Raw genomic sequence first — 7,103 nt, 5'->3', positions numbered from 1 at the left:
CCCCCTTACCCCCCACCCCCCTCTCTCCTCCTCAAAGCTACAGACTCACAAATGGCACATACTAAGGGAAGCTTATTGGGGGACTGGCTCTCTTGGCTGTAATTCTACATTTTGAGAAAGAGACATCATATGGTATTAGGGGACCACTAAGGTCTATATAAAAACATCCAAAGAGCACCATGTCATGGGACCTTTAATTACTTATATCGGACTTGGGTATCAAAAAAACATTATGGTCAGTTCCATGATTAACAGAACTCAAATCTATTTTCAGGAACCTTTAATCAGTTTGATTTTAGTTGGCCGTGATATTTGTAAGGGGTCCCTTGTAGAGGAGATTCAGACTGCTATCAGTAAACAGGCATGTGTGTACGTGGTTGGTTGTATGTGTGTGACTGTGTCTTCTTGTGAGATACAAGTGTATCATCTCTGGGTGTTCTGTTGGCTCACATGGCAAATGTACTTACCTTGTAGATTTAGTGTCCAAACGAGTACAATATCCCGATGAACTAGTCCTACAACAAATAAAAAACCGTGCCAAAGCTAATACAAAATGACCAGGTTCATCACACAATATTACCCAGAGTTGTTTTTCTTGTCTGTGTTTAAAGAGATAACAAACGTTTCCCAAAATGCTGATCAAAAGTAGCCAGAGTATTGGTGTAAACATGGTGGAAGTCTTTAACCTAGAGATCTAGACGCACCCTAGCGACAGCGAATATTTGCAGCCAGGGTCAGTCTAGCAACTCTCCGTTGGCTTGAGAGCTAGAAAACCCTAATTCTGGTCAGGCCAATCACATCGTGTATAGAGTCAGTGGGCGGGCTTAACATAAGGACGGCAGAGTTGCGACGGTTCCGCATGAATTTCCTGCTACTTGAAAACAAAGATTGTCTTTCGAATCGGCTTTGGCCACAACTCTGGAAGACGTGGAGTCAAGCTCTGAAGTCATTCTTAAAAAAGGAAGATGTGTTGGGAGTTTTGCTGACTGGATACGACAAAAGTTGAATCTATCAACCAGCATTGCTCTGGTTGGTTGTATCGCTATCCACTGCGCGCAGAGGTATTTGAAAGAAAACCGGATTGAGCCCTGCCAATGGTGAGATCCCAGACCCAACATCTCAATGCGGGTCTGGCTTGTCAGGCATGGAAGTCTTTGCATTAAGCTGGTTTTACATATAGCTTAGCATCAGTAAAGAACACTGTCTATGTTGTGACGGCATCAGCCGCAGTCTGGTCGTCATAAATTGCATCATGTTTATAGAGTAGGCATGGGCCAGTTATCGGTTTCAAGGTATACCGAGGTTTTGAAAATGTCCCAGTTTGAAAACCAAACTTTTCTGTCATGCCGTTCCTAAGTTATGAGCTCTTTATTTATCTTCTTCAGGGACAGAAAGTGCAGTTTAGAAAACCCTCTCCCCGCCAGTGTGAAATAAAATACATTGTGTTCAATGAAAAAAAACTAGTTGCTTTTTATGCAGACATTTAAAAAATTATACATTTATTTATTATAGCTGTCATTGCAATACCGTAAAACCGTGAAACTAGGATATGTTTGATGAAGGTTATAATACTGTCAGCGTTGCCACAACGGACTGAAAGGCTTTGCTCGCATCTTTCTCCGCATCCATTACAAAAATACAACTAAAACTAGCGCACAACCTCAACGTCATCGTTCTCAGACACTCCCTCTGTTCGTTGATTGGACCGGTTAAAGGGGCGCTATGCAGTTTGGGCCATATCTTCGCTCATTTCTGGCTTTTTGCTCGCAGGTGTCTCTATAGAGCTGTCATGACAACAGTCTGAAAAACTCAATTGTTACCTTATTAGCCGGTTGTTGAATGGGCGTATGTGTGCAGTGCCACGAAGCAATAGTTACATCGCGAGAACTGATATCACGCGGTACTTCCTGACGCTGAGGCAAGTTGCAATGGTGGTTCTTCCGCTAACTAGCGGTAGGGGAAGAAAGACAACCCCCATTCAACTAGAAAAAAGTCATATAACCATTCCAATGACTCTGAAGCTGTTTAGTTAAGGCAAATTAATCTTAAAAAAATGCATAGTTGCTCTTTAAGATTTGTTTGGAGAAAACCCAAGAATATAATATAAAACCCAGATGGAGTACTGAAGGAAAATTAAAGTGAAACCACTTCAGTTCAATTTCCACAGGATGGGTGTTAAAGTGTTGTGCTGTAATTCGGCTTTAGCTAGCTTTACTCTGCAGAATATATTAGCTCATGAATATGAACGAATATAATCGTCATTGTTCACTAAAAATCATTTACATAACAATATATTATAATCATTACCAGTAAACGTACAGAAGAAATGACTCTAAAGCCCCTTTCACACACACACACTGCAAACTGGATTTTAGACATTAACCGGCAGAGCTGAATGTGAGAACACAAATGTTCGAATCACAGGAACTGGACATCAAATGGCCTTTACCCTGCAGCTACCTGCTACTAAGTCTCTATTATTTTTGGTTGAGCCCAAAGGGCAAGAATTCCCAGCCAATAAGTGGGCATGTTCCAAAACCAGAAGAAAACTAATATCCAAGGGTGGATTACACGAAGACGCCGATAAAAATGTCTACCAGGAGAGACGAGCTTCGGGAACTTCTGTCTGTAACGGCAAAAGACTGTGTATTACAAAGGCTCTGCACTCTTTACCCAGCACCACCCCTCTCCTTAGTTCAAATACAACTTTAGTCTGTACAGCCTTGGCGTGGGATTGGTGTGATCTAGCGGGTAACTGTGACCAATGGAAAATACATTTTTATCACGTTGAATGATTTCTTTATTAGCTAATAACTCACCTGCTTCTTCGTTAACATTTTATTCAGCATGATAACCCTTCTGTGACTGTATCCTATAGCGATCAGATTGCTGAGATTAATTGAAGTGTAACAACGTGTACCCAAATAATACATGGCATAGTTTTTGGCAGGCGTGCAGCAGGTTGCCGTGGTAACGGACTTGCTGTTGCCCATCAGATTGTGAATGATTGCTGCCGTTAATGGAAGCAAGGCTGCAGTGGCTACACTGCTGGCCAGCACACACTCTGTCTTCTGGACAGGTAATTTAGGGCACTGCACGCGCACACACACACAAACACATACACACACACACACACACACACACACACACACACACACACACTCAAAGACACACATAAACAGGCAGACATACACACATAAACACACATACATGAGCCAAGTCACAAAAACTGCAGAGTATTTGAAGGAGGATCTCTCTCTCTCTCTCTCTCTCTCTCTCTCTCTCCCCCCCCTCTCTCCCTCTCTCTCCCTCTGTCTCTCGACCTTTCTCTGCCTCTGTATCTCTCTCTCTTTCTGTCTCTGAATCTCTCTCTCTCTCTCTCTCTCTCTCTCTCTTTCTTAATTTCAAGTTTCAATACCATAAAAAACACCCCTAGTTTGTATGAAGGGTGTTCTGAGTGTAAATGTGGTCTGATGTACAATATTTCGGTTAAAAAGCCAATTTGAATTTTACTCTTTGTTTCTCTCTCTCACACACACTCACACACACCCCGAAGCACAGTATACATACACATACGTAATATTACTATAAGATGACACACATAAACCTTCTGTGTGTGTGCCAAAAAGGCTGTTTAAAGGCCGCATCTTGGCCCAGTTAAGCACAGTTCTTAGTGTCAAGGTTTTAAATTTGTGACAGACTTTACTGTATGGTCACAGCTGTGTGTGTTGGTATGTGTGTGTAAGAAAATGTTTTACGACTGCAACATCATCAGTGTAGTCAGAGAAGCACTGTCTAGCTTTCAGCATTTGTAATGCCACTTGAGCTCCCCACACACTCACAGTGCATGTAGTCAAAGTTTGTTAGCAGGTGTTTATTTCATCCTTTTTAATTTATATGTTGGTGTGATGACATCTTTGCGACATAATAGCCGATCATCCTCCTTTTGTCTGTAGTAGAAAAACCGTAGGGAGCAAATTCAGATTGCGGCTTTTAGTTGAGCTCACATATGTATTCTCAGCTTCTCAGACTGGGTACGTTTTGGTAGAAGTCTGGGGAAGGATGCATACCAGCTCTTCGTCTTGGTATTAAAGGTCCCATGACATGGTGCTCTTTGGATGTTTTTATATAGACCTTAGTGGTCCCCTGATAATGTATCTGAAGTTTCTTCAGATACAGTATTATAGAGGCTGGGGGTGTGGCCTTGACCGACTGCCACTTTGCTTGTTTGAAAATCATGATTTTTTTCTCTCATGGGCGGGCCAAATTCTCTGGGCAGGCAATGCCGAGAAAGGGGCAGTAATGTTGCCCCTTATGACCTCATAAGGAGCAAGATTCCAGATTGGCCCATCTGAGCTTTAATTTCCTCAAAGGCAGGTAGGTATTTTTTCAGTAACCAGATTTTTCGAACGTGACATAGACAAGAAATCCGATTTCAGATTGACACTAATCTCGTGAGCTAAGTTTAGCTTAGCTCAAAGACTGGAAACGGGATAGGCCTAACAGCTAGCCTGGCACTGTCCAAAGGTAACAAAATCCATTCATCTATAACTGTAGAACTCACTAATAAACTTGTTATCTGTACAAAAAACAAAGTGTAAAAACGACATCTCAGCTGGTTGACTGCCCAAGAGAGTCTAATAGAGAATCAATATCTTTGAGTTTTCAACAAATCAAGACATTTGAGGAGGTCATCTTGGGCTTTGGGAAACACTGATCAACATTTTATAGACCAAACAACCGATCAATATCCTGGGAAAATAATCAACAGATTAATCAACAATGAAAATAATCGTTAGTTGCAGCCCTATTCTCGAACGAATTTCTCCCACTAAATATGTCAGACACGGCTGGATAGATTTGATGAAACTCCCTTGAAACACTCTTTTTAACACAAAACTAAACTATTTGGAGTCACTGGCTCCGGATTGAGTCATGGAGTCTTCACCATGCCAGGGGAGAGGGGGGGTGACATCATATCATATCGCCTAGCCTTTCTCTCTGTGTGACCTCAAGGCCTACCACACCCCGACACAACGTTCTGCTGCTGTTTACACATCTCCCTCGTTAGGTTTGTGTATGTGTAACTTAAGCTACTGTGACGTCAGCAGCAGTGATTAAATTAATTTGTAATCCGTTGAACAGGGCCGAGATAAAGCTGACTAAACAACTGGTATGCTATGTTAACACCTGTTTGTGTGTGTGTGTGTGTGTGTGTGACTGTTACTGTGACTGTCGGGGTGTGACGGAGGTATATGTTTTGATAGGTTTTGTGTGTGTGTGAAAGAGATACAGCAAACCTGCTGTGAAAGTGAATGCATAGTTTCATCAGAAGGAAAAACAAGTACGAGCATGTGTGTGTGCCGAACAGAAAGCCACCTCATGACATCTTCTTCAAATATTCACAGCAAAAGGCTTATTTATACTCATACAACCAATACACCAGAGGCCGTTTGATCACGAATCTGTATGCCTCCATTATGGTGGAGGATTTGCTTGTTAATGACTTATTTCCATGTGTAACAGCCAGACGGGAGACAAGGAGCTACATCTCAACAGCTCGTTGAGGGGAAGCTGTAGAGCCCTTCAGTAACACTCATTCATGGTCTCATTTAATCATCTGCAAAGGTTATGTAAGTTGAAATCCTATTGTAATTATTTTTTTATTATAATGAGCCTGAGCTGATGCCAGTTGGCTAACGCACGAGTAGGGCTGCACGATGTGAGGGAAATATGCGATAATGTAGTTGAATATTGCAATAACAATATTACTTAGCATAAATCAACCGATTTTATAGTGTACTCTAAGTTCTGCTGCTTCCATTGTTCTGCTAAAATACAGCAAATTGCTTGTTGAATGAAAGGAAATCATTCTTTTATTGAACAAATTCAACATTAAATTGAAGATATGAGGCACAACTAAAAAAGAATGACAGTTATATTTGTTCTACTGATACATAAGCTCTTGAGTGTCTTTCGCCATATGTTGCAGCCTTTTGCAATATGTTTATTGCTCCACTTAATATTACTCTGACAACGAAAACATGATATATTGTGCCGCCTACACACGAGTGACCTCCGCTTCACAGATGAAAGGATTTGCCTCTCTGTTGAACTTTTTGATTTTGGATTGTGGGTATTTAGGGTACATTATACTTTAAAAGGACGAGGTGACTGTGTCACTCTGCCAACAGAAAAGTAAGGGGGAGACATATATATATATATATATATATATATATATATATATACACACATACATATAGACCCCCCCCCCCCTCACTTCTGAACCTCTGTTAAGAGAACAGGACTGGAAACATAATGAAAGGGCTGCATCTAGGCAAACACAGTGATGTATACTCAGCGTAGATAATCTCCCCTCCGACACAACAGCTCCTAAAGAGTGGCAATGCAGTTGTTGTCCCCTCTCCTGCGGCAAAATATAAATCCATTCAACGTATCAATTTATCCTATTCAGGGTTGCGGGGGGGGCTGGATCCGATCATAGCTGGCATTGGTCGAGAGGTGGGGTAAACCCTGCACAGCTCTCCAGTCAACCACAGGGCTGTAAAAATATAAATCTACTTTCTTAAGTTGTCTTTTACTCGTCTTCTAAAGGCCTGGCTGGATTTGGGTTATTACCAAGGCTCAAAAACAAGTTGTATTTTATGTTATAATACAGCAAAAGGTCAATATGTTCATGCAAAAGAAGTCTACATTCCAAAATGTATGACTGTATGCAGAATTATAAATAGTAAAACCACATACTACGCAAAAATTAGCTGACTTACACTAACATGCTCTATAGTCTTATAACAGATCCTTTTTTACTATCCTCACCACTTCTTTCACACCCGTTATTAGAGCAGAAGACCTTCAACATGTCAGGTCATGTGTTTTTATGTCTAGCTCCCCTCCCCTCCCCCTCTCTGTCTCTCTCTTTCTGTCCCTCTGTATGCCTCGCTCACTAAGCATCATGGTTGGCAGTGTTTATGTGGCTGTCACTGCTGTCAGCCTTGTACCTTTTTGCCACATTGGATGCTATTGCGGGCCGTCCTGTGTGTGTGTGTGTGTGTGTGTGTGTGTGTGTGTGTGTGTGTGTGTGT

At 41.5% G+C, this 7,103-nt stretch overlaps 1 protein-coding gene and 1 long non-coding RNA gene across 3 annotated transcripts in view; one reads left to right on the top strand and one right to left on the bottom strand.

The window, feature by feature from the left end:
• The window catches only part of camk1da (calcium/calmodulin-dependent protein kinase 1Da), a 57,704-nt gene that overhangs the window by 12,280 nt on the left and 38,321 nt on the right, over nt 1-7,103 (top strand). The gene's annotated exons all lie outside the window — the stretch shown is intronic.
• Nucleotides 16-7,103, bottom strand: part of LOC117938660 — a 25,850-nt gene continuing 18,762 nt past the window's right edge. The window contains exon 3 of the long non-coding RNA XR_004655458.1: nt 16-91. This is a non-coding gene — a long non-coding RNA (uncharacterized LOC117938660). The remainder of the gene's footprint in view (nt 92-7,103) is intronic.

Source organism: Etheostoma cragini, chromosome 23 (genome assembly GCF_013103735.1).
Source record: "Etheostoma cragini isolate CJK2018 chromosome 23, CSU_Ecrag_1.0, whole genome shotgun sequence".
In the NCBI taxonomy this organism is placed as follows: domain Eukaryota; kingdom Metazoa; phylum Chordata; class Actinopteri; order Perciformes; family Percidae; genus Etheostoma; species Etheostoma cragini.
The sequence above is the reverse complement of the archived record's forward strand: the minus strand, read 5'-3'. Positions and strand labels throughout refer to the sequence as shown.